The sequence below is a fragment of the Macaca thibetana genome, chromosome 15, assembly GCF_024542745.1.
Source record: "Macaca thibetana thibetana isolate TM-01 chromosome 15, ASM2454274v1, whole genome shotgun sequence".
NCBI lineage: Eukaryota > Metazoa > Chordata > Mammalia > Primates > Cercopithecidae > Macaca > Macaca thibetana.
In genome coordinates this window covers 24,853,699-24,866,991 of record NC_065592.1, presented here as the reverse complement: position 1 = coordinate 24,866,991, position 13,293 = coordinate 24,853,699, and positions in this window count along the sequence as shown.

Sequence of the window (13,293 nt, the reverse complement as noted above, 5' to 3'; positions counted from 1 at the left end):
TTTGCTCAGTGGATTATTGCTATGATTATTATTTTGCTCAGCAGATGGCACATTTAGGACATCACCTCCCCTGAAAGTGGTACAAATAAGGAATAGGAAACACCAAAATAAGACACCCTGCATCGTGGAATAGGCATTTACACTACAGGAAGATGAAATAGAATTGAGATAAGTTGTTGGATGATGGATCCAAAGGAATTACCTACAAATGAATACTTAAGGACAGAGTGAAATACTAAGGTAAGTCTGTCATCTTTGAGTGACATCACCTTGGCCACTGGCTGTCACATGAAAAGTTCCACACCCAAATCCTGGCTTATGCATTCAAATGTTTAAGAGCTGCTTCGCTAACTTATTAGTGCACACTTTCTCATATGTAATGGGATATAACGTCTCCTCCTTGGTTCGTTGGGAGGATTAAATGAAAACACTCATATGGAAATATAATGTTTGGATACATAAATGAGTTTTGCTTTATTATTTTAACTTAGCCAGTGGTTCTCAAAATGTGGTCCAGAGACCCCTAAGTATCCTTGAAACACTTTTATCGAGCTCACAAGGTCAAAACTATTTTCACAGTAATACCAGCATGTTACGGTTTGTTTTCAGACTCATTCTCTCATGTGTGTAAGTGGAGCTTTTCTGAGGTTGCATGATGTATGATATCTGCAACAGACTCAAGGAAGAAGCAGGTGTGAGAATCCAGCTGTCTCATATTAAGCCAGAGATAGAAGAGATTTACAAAACTCCAAAAAATGCTAAGAGCATTTTTTAAATGTTATTTTTTCATAAAAATATGTTAAACTATTTCTGTAAGTTTTTACCTATTAATTTATTTTAAAATAACAATAATCCATTAATCCCACTGTAATAGGATTATTGCTGTTGTTTTAAAATAAATTAATAGGTACAGATTTTTAAAGTTTCTCAGTTTTTATTTCTAATAATATTCATAGATAAAGCCACATGCACACAAGTTTTTTGGAGTCCTCAATTTTTGAAAGGCTAAGGAGTTTTAAACCAAAATGACTGAAAACTACTGACTACATTAACATTTAGGACACATTGATTCCGTGTTGCCTACTCCCAGTGCAATAAAAATAATTTGTAATGAATCCTTAGTAATTCTGATAAGAAAATGCCAACAGCAATGATGTGAAGGCATCCTGCTGCTTTTAAAGGAAGCAAGAGTTAATATGCAGAGAGTTAAGAGCTATTTCACAAGAATAATTACATCCGGGTACACTTTAACCCAAGGGCATGGATTGCAAAATGTAATTAGAACACATTTCTCAAATATTGTTTGCTATTTCTTTAATAGAGGAAAATCATATATTAATAGAACAAAATAAAAAAGGAACTCCATTTCTTGGAATTTCACTATGCCAGGCTTCTGACCAAGGGTATGTGATAGCTTCTTTCCTGCAGTCTTGAAGTGGGTCTCCTCACAAGCAAAGCAATGCAACCTGCATTGTGATCCTGATTTTGCTATCAGCCTGGTGCTCTCCCTGGGGTCCTTTTTTTTCATGTAGGTAGGGAGAGAGTATCTCTTGGGTCCTTCCTCGAGAGACTCATCTGTATTGAGACATCTGAAACAGAATTAGGAGCAGATAAAGAGGGCATTTAGGAAGCCAATGCAGTGACGGCCAAGATCAAGACTTTGGATTTACTCAAAGAGAGGCCCATAGGAGCCCAAAGAGAGATTGTAGAAAACCTTGCATCCAAAATTCCAGGAGGGATTAAGGGAAAGTAATGGGTATGTATAAGGAGCAAAGTAGGAGTTTACTTGAGAAGAAGAAGCTGTCACATAGTTGATGAAAGCAGGCAATCCCTGAGTAGCACATGGCCACTTCTAAATCCAGCAAGGACATTGGGGAGGTCCCCTTGCTGGCTTATGTCTAAGCTTGACTTGTCATCCTAAAGGAAACACATACAGTCTGGCTCCACTTTCTGACAGTACGGTAACTTCTTTTGTTAGGTTATGGATTGGAATCTGTTTATACGCAAAAATCTTAAAAGGAAGAAACATACTCCAAATGTTGGTCTCAGTCTTGCGACGCATTCTTGTGTTTATGGCATTATCCAGTGACTCAGCATTGCTTTTTGGATAGGGTACAAATGCTTCCTGGTCTCTTTCCTGCTGTCTTTGCAAGTTTGCTCCTGAGGGCTTCTGCAGGCACACTCTCCCCTTCAGCTGACTGAAACCACTTCAGATCCTTTAAGTCCCTGTGGAGCTTGCTCTCACACTCAAGCCTTTGCACATGCTGTTCCTTCTACCTGGAGGCCCATTCCTCTAAACTGACTGACTGGCTAGCTTTCAAGTTCTCAGTTTAAATGTCATCTTCTTAGAACCATCTTCCCTGCAGACTAAAGTAAGCTTGTAGTTTATCTACCTCCATTATTCTCTCTCATGGTACCTTGTTTTGGGACTTCTTAATACCTGTCATATTTTATAATTTTTGAGATCATTTTTGGAAATGAATTGCCACTTTATCAAGTTGAAAAAACATGCTGAAGGTTTATAATGAAAACAGCAGTGCTCTGCCTGCGAATCTCTACCCCACTTGGTCCTGCTCTCCAGAGAAATCACTTGGAACTGTCTTAGCTATCTCTTCTAATACATGCCTCAGTATTTCTAGCAAATATGCTTGTATTGTTATATATTGATTTATTAATATTAGACTTCTATTGGTTTTCTGCTCTAAAAGGAAAATTTAGGTCTTCTATACATCTCTTCATTTCTCCTCTTGCTTTAATATTCATTTCACAATTTTTAGATTAATCCGAATCAGTGTTTATGTTTTTATGATCATACAAAAATTCTTTGCAGAGTCCAAGTAGTATACTAGGAACATATTTTTTCTTGTCTAACTTTATACTTCCTGAGTTAATGATTGCCTGTTTACCTCCAGTTGGCGTTGTTTGTTCTATATTTTTTCTTATCTTTTTTTCACCCATTCCATCAGATCACTAGTTTTTTCTTTTAAATCAGGCGCTGGCAAACTCTTTCTATAAAAGATCATATAGTAAATATTTTTAGACTTTTTGGTCCAGACAGCCTCTGTTGTAACTACTCAACTCAGCTGTTAAAGTCATGGGCAATATGCAACTGAACTGCAGACAGTATGTAAATGAATGGGGGCGGCTGGCCATGTTCCAAAAAGCCTTTATTTACAAAAACAGGTGATAGGCAGGATTTGGTCCATGGACTGCAGTTTGCCAACCCCTAATCAAAGTGATAAAATAGACCAGATATTATTTTTTGTAATACTTTACTTTTCCGAAGCCCTGTCCTGGAGACCTTGCCTGCGTTGCTCTGTCTGTACTGGTGGTTCTCTTTGTGTCCTGCCCTGCTGGCATCCTGGACCTTCCTCCCACTGTTTTCCTGTTTTAGACCCCTTGTTTCTTGGGCCTCCGCACTTCCTCTTTCTTGTTTCATTCCTTGGTTTAGCTGGAGGATATTCTCAAGTAACTTCCTAAAAAAGAGAGTGTAAATGGGAGGTAAATTTTCCGAATCTTTCTATGTCTGGAAATGTCTATATGTTCCTCTTATGTCTTTTGATAGCTCAGCTAAGTAATGTATTCCAGATAAAATATTTTGTCAGAATTTTGAAGGCTTTCTTCAGTTATTTTCTGACTTCTAGCATTTCTGGTAGATGACTGATTACCATTCTGATTCCTGTTTGTATATGATCTTGATCTTCTTCTCTGCTTGCCCCCAACCTTTTGTCTGAGAGGTTTTAGGAACATGTCTTTATCCCTGGAGTTCTGAAATGCATGATGATGTACCCTGGCGTGATCATTTTCAGTCTCATGTCTCACTTGTGTCCCAGTCTGGGTCTGATGTACGTGAGTCTGGAATTTCTTCAAACAATTTCTCCAGATGCTAGCTCTCCTATCTTCTGTCGGGTGGCCATCAGGCTCTGTGGGGCCAAGGGAAGGAATCTACGGGTTTAACTCTTCCTGCATTCAGATGTGTAGCCTTATATCTTGCTCCTTGCTTCTGTGGGCATCAGGTCTCCAAGAGCCACACCTTGCAGGTGTGTGTAGGGTGCATGAGAATGATTATGTTCAACTTTCTCCTCTCCAGGTTCGTTAAGTTGAAGTTTTCTCAACTTTTCAATAAAGTTGATTATTACTCATGTATCTCTTCCCCATCTTTCAAAATTTGATTAAAATTTGTTGTTCATTTATACCTTAAAATATTTTTTTGGTTCATTTTATTGGGAGAAGAAAAAATATATAAATGCTTATGACCTATCTGTTGTGTTTAACCTCACAATTTGTTTATATGTATGTGTTTTTTCTTTTTTTTTGGAATAAAGTCTCACTCTGTCACCCTGGCTGGAGTGCAGTAGTGCAATCTTGGCTCACTGCAACCTCCACTTCCCAGGTTCAAGGAGTTCTCATGCCTCAGCCTCCCAAGTAGCTGAGATTACAGGCGCCCACCACCACACCTGAATAATTTTTGTATTTTTAGTAGAAATGGGACTTTGCCATGTTGGCCAGGCTGGTCTCAAACTCCTGACCTCAAGTAATCTGGCCTGCCTGAGCCTCCCAGAATGCTGGGATTACAGGCATGAGTCACCACACCCAGCCTATGTATGTGTTTAGTGGTCTAAAACTTGTCTGCTTTCCTGCTAGGAAGAGGCTGTGTCTGTTTATTCACCCACTGTATCCATCACACCTGGCTCAAAGTGAGTATTCCACATATATTTGATAAATGAGTGACTACACATTGAGTGAAGTGGTCTGAGGAAGAGGCCTCAGGTGGGAGCCCAAGGAGATGATGGTGGGAGATACTGATCCTGGTTTATGAAGAGCCTTGAGTACTCAGGGCAAGGAGAGTGAATTTTTTCCTGGTTGGGAGCTTGTTAGTAATTTTTCAATGGTGGGAGAAGTGATGATGGTAGGGTATTTTGATCAAAGGGATTTCAGAAAGAATTTCTCTGGTTGTGGTACGAAGGCTAGTTTGAAAAGGGTATACATGTAGGGAATAAGATGCTATGAAATGACAAGAGTTTTTGAGAAAGGAAGAGTGTGATTGCAGAGAGTTTAGAGAGGAAAAATCAATAGGACTTTGGTTCTGATTTAATATAGGAGGTTAAAGGTGGTTCCCCAAAATGCTTCCATCCGGGCATGATGGCTGACACCTGTATTCCCAGCTCTTAGGGAGGCCAAAGTGGGCAGATTGTTTGAGCCCAGGAGTTAGAGACCACCCTGGGCAACATGGTGAAATCCTATCTCTATAAAAATACCAGTTAAGGACATGGTGGCACATGCCTCTAGTCCCAACTACTTGGGAGGCTGAGGTGGCAGAGTCACTTGAGCCTGGGGAGGTGGAGGCTACAGTGAGCAGTGATCACACCACTGCACTCCAGCCTGGACAGCAGAGTGAACCCAGTCTCAAAAACAAAATAGAACAAAACCTGATGGTTGTCTTAGCAGAAAGAATACGAAAGATTTTGGTGGGATGGGGAAGAGTAGATAATGGTTTTCGTTTGTCATATTTGAGGCAATAAAGCAACATCCAAGTGGAAATGTTTAGCAAGCAGTTGGCTATGTTAGAGGTAGGAAATGAAAACAGGTTAGAGAGTTGTTCTCACAGAGAAGTTCAAGAAGAGAATGACATGAAGAAAGATGATTACTTGCTCAAGGTCATAAAGCTGATAATTGGCAGGCCCCACACTGGAAGTCAGATCTGGCTAAACTCATGCCTCATGTTCAACCACAATAGTGTTCTGATTCTACAACTTTGTTGAGATGCAGCCAGAAGAACAGAGACTTCGTATTGGCCTTGGGGAATACTCACATTTAACAAGGCAAGTGACTTCTTAAGAATGAAGGCGCAAAATGCAATCGAAAGCTAATGAGGTATGAGGGGAGAATACTGATGCTCCAAGAATCCTCCAAAATCTGGACAGGAGGGTAGGACCTGGTACCTTGGGCCAGGCAGCTTGGCTAGGCCCATTTGGCTTTAGCGAGGGCTGAAGTCTCCCACAGGTGCCTCCTGCTTTCATTCTGAGGACTTCTCCAAGACCATCAGTTGCACTTTCTTTTCATACACTTTCCATTCTGCCTACTGCTATGGTTCAAGCCAGAGAAAACTGTGGCCAAGTAGCAATTCTGAGAACATAAGCAAGGCTGACATCCTGCCTGGTTTCCTCCACTCTTGCTCAGCCCAGAGCAGCCTGAGAGAATTTTGGTGAAGTGGTGTTTGGGGATTTTCAGAAGTGCCCTTGCAGGGAAGGGCTCCTGGGCTCTTCTCTCCCCTAGACCCCCTCCCTGTTGCATGCCTTCGGGTTCATGGCATGGGCTGGGGGAGGAAGAGGAAGCAGACACCATGAGAGTAGGGGCGTGGGCATGTAGGTTGTGAAACAATATGAGAAACCTCCAGAGCCAGCAAAGAAAGTTTTATTTTTGGAATTTGGAATTCAAAGATTTTCACACTCAACATTTCTGTGACTAGCAGGTGAGATAAAAATCTATGTCATTCCACTGGTTTTCATCTTGTTTTAAATTATCTGATTTTAAACAGAAATTATTATCAGTCTGATATTGTTTCCTTTTCTAAAATGTGGTTTAATTTCGTAAAGAGCCGAGTAGTACGGCAGAGCTGAATCATAGGAAATTTCAGCATGCAAGCTCTACACCCATGATTACAAAACCGTGTTCTGGTAGCTTTGGTGCTCTCCTTGAAAAAGCGTTCCTTAATCCCAGGGTTTTGTTTTCAACTAGGCACTTTTTCTCTTTGCTGCTTCTACCATATGATGTCTTTAATTTCATGCGAGAGAACTAATCATGGGTCCTGAGTTTGAATCCCACCTTCTCTTCTTCCTTCCTGGGTAACAGTGGGACAGTTACATAACCTCTGAGCCTTAATTGTCTCCCTATAAATGCAAATAAGAAGATGGAGGACACACACACACACACACACACACACACACCCCACTGGCACTTAGTAGGTGCTGAAATCTTCTTACTTCCTATCATTGAACAAGATTGGATAATTTTTTTTTCCTATTGGCGGTCACTGACTCACCAAAGAAAAAAGAAAAAAAAATCAATTTACTGTATGTTGTTAAATCAAGAGGGACACTTGTGGGTGTTTGTGTTTTGGATCTTATTTTTAGACATTACAAAAATGTTCCATGAACTGGATTTTGAAATTAAGAATGAGGAAACATTGTTTATATCTGAATCATAAATTACAACAAACGAAAATATTATACGTGTGATTTCAGTTCTATATTATAGGTATTTAAAGGGAAGGGAGAGAGGGAAAAGGAAGGGAAGGAAAAAAGGGGAGGTAGCAAACACACAAAATTAGCAGAGATATGAAAGACACGACAAAGGTAAGATATAGTGGATGTAGGTGCCATTGTTTGCAGATGAATATTTTTGGTTTTCCTCTAATTAACACTTGATCTATGGGTACTAGAGTTATGTATTTGCTGCTGTAACTTCTCCTTGAAACCCATCTATTCATCCATTCATTTATCTGCCCACTCTTTCATTTATTGTTTGATTTAATAAACAACCACTCAATATATCCTTTGTGTTTGGCCCTTTCCTAGGTGCTAGCAAGGCAAGAAATCAAGCCAACCTTGCTTTCCCAGAGCTCAAAGTCTTACAGGAGAGAAAGACAAGTAAACAAATATCAGAAGAGAATAATAAGTAACTGACTTGGATTTGGGGTGGCGGAAGGGCTTCATAGAGGAAACAATTCTATGCTAAGACAGTGTGGTGGGTGGTTAAGATCATGGAAGTTACAGGCAGATAGATATGGGTTTAATCCTGATTTGCTAGTTGTGTGGCCTTGGTCAAGCTGTTTAACCTGAGTCCTCACTTCATATTTAAAAGGAGGATAAAACACAGAAACATAAACTTTAGGTGAATTGTGATAATACACATAAAAGCTTTGTACATTGCTGGGCACATGGTAGACCCTAAAATTGAAACCACGATTTTCATTTCAAGATATTGCATCTTTAGTTTATTAGAGTCTTAGAGGCACTCTGGGAAAGTTGGATGAGGTTAAGAGAATGTGTCTCTGTGGAAAAAAATGGGTTATGTACTATTCCTGACTTTTCAACCCTTCTGTTGAAACTTTTCAAAAACTTTTCTGAATCACAGTAGCTTAAGTAACAATGTCGAAGCTTTTCTTTGGGGTGCATTCCCCTCTGTATTTCCTAAGGTTGGAATGAAATCAAACCAAGGGTGGGAGATTGACTATCTTTGTTGTAGATTACCTCTTGGTTAAAAAACCCTAAAGCATTAACTCCTGAGGCCAACTCTAAAGTATTAACTTCCAAAGCTCTTTGGAAGGCCATCAACAATACCTGTAGCACAAAGCTGTTGTCAAGCCTGTAAGTATGAGTAGCACCAAGGGTACCAAATTGTGAGGATATTCTAGATCTGGTTTCACTCTCTTAGCACAGACACTCATATACAGGATGTAGAGAAAGCAAGTAAAACCCTAAGACTAAAATATAAATGGAGAGTAATCATTTTTTAACAAAGACCACCCTGAAGTTAGCTGTTTCTTCCATAGGAATACCATTAATTACTACGAGATAGAAGTGTAATTCATATCAACTCATTGGCTCTCCAGTTTATAGTTTCTTCTCAGGTAATGGCCCCTGTAACGCAGTGGCCAGATTTCCTCATTATCTCCTTGTGCCCATGGCCACAGTTGATTCTAAGGCAGTTGTTCTCAAACAGGAGTGTGCATCAGAATCTCCTTGTTAAAACAGAGTTCTGGATCCCATTACCAGTGTGTCTGACCCAGCAGGTCTAGGGTGGAGCTTGAGAAGTTTCATTTCAATAAGTTCCCAGGTAATGCTGATGCTGCTTATCTAGGGAGTGCGAATTGAGAAACACTGACCTAGGAGAAGGTAACTGAGCTCTCTGTATTCTTCCAATGCATCCACCTCCTCCCATCCTCATCCCAACCCCACTTTTCACATGTTTTCCAGGTATACTTTCCTCTGGTCACAAATACAATCATTTTAATAAGTACTGGAGGGGAGCTTGTCTACAGCCTGGAGAAGAAAGGAATGAAAGTGTGAGAGGACAGCAAGGTGTTCTACAATATCAGAAGTCTGTGTGTCAAAACAAGAATAGGAAGTAGATCTTTTCAACCTGCCAATTTTGCCTCCCTCAAAGGAAGACATTTTTAACAATTTTAAAATGTCTGAAAATAGGCAGGTTTTTTTTTTTTTTTTTAAAGATGATATATTGAACAAATTAATTTATCCTTGCTCCCTCTTAAATAACAACACAATGCTAGCAACTAAAGTTTTGGCATAATGTGAAGCATAAACCCTCAAGGACAAAAAGAAGGGTAGAAGGGATGATAAGAATATTGAAAATAAGAAAGCAGATAGGCAACTGTTCCAATTGGCTTCCATAGACCTGAGAATTCTGAGCTGTAAGCAGCAGAAGCTGGAGAGCAAGGGGATTTGCACGCCAGAACCCCAGACAGGTTCTGGATTCTGGAACTTCTGAACGAAGTAAAATAGGGCCTAAAAAGAGGAGTGATTGAGAATCTGTATAAAAAGCAAGAGAACTTCTAGGTCCACCCTACCCACTACATCAGGTGACGTCTTCTCCTTTGCCCTGGCATGTAGCTGGAGGTTTACCCTCAGAAGGCAGTGAATCAAAAGAGCTCTGGACTGGTGGACACCAGGCAGAGTTGGAAGAAGGGGTACTTTATAGAAAATGGTTGGGCGATTAAATGAAAGTCAACATATGGAAACTTTACATTTTAGTCTTCTTCCCCTTCTTGAGCTCCCAGAATGTTGACCTCCAAGTGTGTGCCTTCCAGATTAGTAGCATAATGCTGAGATTTTAGAAGGTATAATCTTCTAACAATCTGTAGCTATTTTCACAAAAAGATTGAGGGAGAATGGAAGGGGTTTGTGGTGCAAGAGAGGCCTGCAGAGTATGTCCAAACCGAGTTTAAAGTCAGCAATATTTACTGAGCAACTACTCTGTTCCAAATAAGCTGTGAGCTCAGATGATTCCCCAGTAAGAAAGATTCAGTGTGCCCATCCCTCATTGAACTAGATGGGAAGGCTGGAGGAAGGTACAGCACATACAGACGCAGATGGTAGAGAAAAAACATGCTGAGTTTGCGGAACCACAAACAGTTCGGTATTGTTGGCGTGGAAAGTATAGATGTGTAGGGAGCATGGGAGGGAGGGAGGGAGGCCTGAAAGATGCTGCTTTGCTTATGTCACTCTCTTTCTTTGCATGTATTATGTCTCATTTTTTATTTTTTTTCATCAACGGCTTTTTTTTTTTTGCCCAGGCTGGAGTGCAATGATGCATTCACTGCAACATCCGCCTCCCGGATTCAAGTGATTCTCCCACCTCGGCCTCCCCAGTAGCTGGGATTACAGGTGTCCGTCACCAGGCCCAGCTAATTTTTCAGCTAATTTTTTTTTTTTGGATTTTTGGTTAAATACAAAGAGATAGGGTTTCATCATGTTGGCCAGGCTGGTCTCGAACTCCTGACCTCAGGTGATCCACTTGCCTTGACCTCCCAAAGTGCTGGGATTACAGGCATGAGCCACCATGCCCGGCCAAGGGAAATTTTTTTTAAAGGTCCATGTATGTTGCTATGAAAGTAATCTAAGCCATTTCTTTGAACTCATGCCTGGTATTTTATGGTATTTTATGATGCAGCTTTACTGATTTTTACCTACTCATTCTTCTAGGCATGGTTATCAAAGTTATTTTCCATCCCTCCCCTGACTCCCCCACCACTCACTCCAAAAAAAGAAATACAGCAATTGACATCCCCAGGAATGTCCTCTGATAAACCTACGTGAGAATTGCTTGTGTTATATACCCTGGAGAAAGATTGCTGCTATGTGCATATGGAATGAGACTAAATATTGACGGTTTGTCCTCTAGGATGGCTGCCTTCCGGGTAGTCCATCATGGAAATGGTGGCCACGATATTCCACATTGCTGCTAATCTAGTTTTTTCACACAGTTTTAGATTTTTGGCTAGTGCAAATGTCATTTTCTCTGGGTCCAACATATCATTTGCACTTCTCTAATTGCTAATGATTTTGAACACCTCTTCATAAACTTGTTAGCTTTTGAGGCTTTCTCATCTGTAAATTCACTGTTTATATCCTGTTATACCATATTTCTATTAATATTGGGGCAGCTATCTGTTTCTTCCTGATTTGCAAGAGTTTCTCATATATTTTAGATATTAAGCTCTTGTTGACTTTAGACCTTAAAGATGTATTTTTTCAATCACTCATCTATTTGTTAACTTTGTCTTCTTCAACTTTAATTATCTTCTTCATTAAGCAAAAATCCTTGTTACAATATAATCAAGTTTGTCAATTTTTTTATGGTTTGTGCTTTTGGAATTTTAGCTTTTCCATCCCTAGGTTACAGAGACATTTTTCCATATTTTCTCCTACCAACTATAGTTCATATTTAGATTTTGAATTCTTTTAGAGTCCACCTTTTGCATGTGATGTTAGGTGGGTATTCACATGTATTTGTCTCCACATAGTAAGTATATCAGGCAGATCTATCCAGAAAAATGCGTGCCATTTTTAGTGTTTAAAACAAAAGAAATTTAATGCAGGTACTTCATTACATGAATGATGGTAGATCTGGTGAGTTAACCAGGAGATGCTGAGGCAACCCAGACCTTAGCAGCAGCAAGAAGCCGCTATCACTCTTAGGCTTAATAATAAAGAACAGGAGGTGGCAATGTTATTGGAACTTGGTACTACTTGGTGGAATTGGAATCCATGCAGGAGTTTTTGGAGGGAATGGGAATGAAAACAGAGATGCCGCTGCTGCCGTAAATGTCCTCAAATGCATGAAGAGTAGGAGAGAATAGCCTGGATTATTTCTTCCTCTTTCTTTGCAATCTGTTTCATTGCCTCTCCATTGGCCTCACTGGATGAAGGTCAGGTGACAGGAGAGACTGGGAATGTAGCCTGCAGCCTGTGATATAAAGCAGAGGAGGGCAAGAACTGTATTTGGGGTCAAACAGGCCCAGAGTCAGCACAGTGAGCTATTTCCCAACATCATCTGCTAGAAACTAGTCTTTCCCTTTGATTTATGGTGTCACCTTTGTTATAGATTAAGTCTTCAAATGTACACGAAGTCTATTTAGAGTCTAGTCTGTATTTAGATAAAGACTCTAAATAGACTTCGTGTACATTTGAAGACTTAATCTATAGACTCTAAATTGGAGTCTATTTCTAAACTCTATTCTGTTCGATTTGTCTATCTGTTCTGACGCCAATTCTATTTTCTTTTAATTACTATGGCTTGATAGCATGGCATATCTAGTAGGGGAATCCCCTTTCTTTACTCCTCTTTTTTTAAGTTGACTTAAATATTCATGGACCTTTGTTCCTCTATATAAGGCTTTAGAATATTTCCATTTTTCAGTTCTTCTGTATCTATTATTATTTTAAAGTTTTCCTCATGGAAGTCTTATGTATGTAGCAGCAGAAGAAAAAAGAAGTACAACTAGTATACTGTCTCAGAAGTGAAAAGGGTCACTTTCACTCACATTTCTAGTCAAAGTAAGTCACATAGTCACACTCAGTTTCAAGAAGATGAGGAAGTGCAATATTTCTGCTAGGAGAATTGGAAATCGTTAGTGGAAAACATTAATGGTGACCAAAATCTGCTATTCTGGTCAGCAAAGATTTAGTTCACTGACCTTCTTACATGCAAAAGACAATCATGCCACCCCAAGACAGAGAGAAAACACAATAGTTCATACAGTCTGTGGAATCAGCTAAAAGTCCAGAGTAAACTAGGGGATGCTAGGTGGCCTCTTTGCTAGATCTGGATGTGCCTTCTCTCACTCTGGTAATTTGTAAACTAAAAGGAAGGGTTTTCTGTGCTCCCCTCTTCACACACCTAATATACAGAGACCACAAAACCAAAGTAACTCTTCCCATTGGAAAGGAAAAAGAGGGGAGATACATAACTAGGTGCATTCTTAATGAAATGAAAACATATGTCCAACAAAAACAATTGTACATAAATGTCCCTAGCAGCATTTTCTATAATGGCCAAACATTATGTTAATGTTAATGTTTAACAAATGTTAAAAGCATTATACTACGCTAAGTGAAAGAAGCCAGTCACAAAGGACCACATATTGTATGAATCCATTTATATGAAATGTAAGAATAAATGGGTGAATTGTATGGTATGTGAGTTATGTTTCCATAAAGCTCTTAAGAAAACAAGTAAACAAACAAAAACAAAACAAAACAAACAATTATT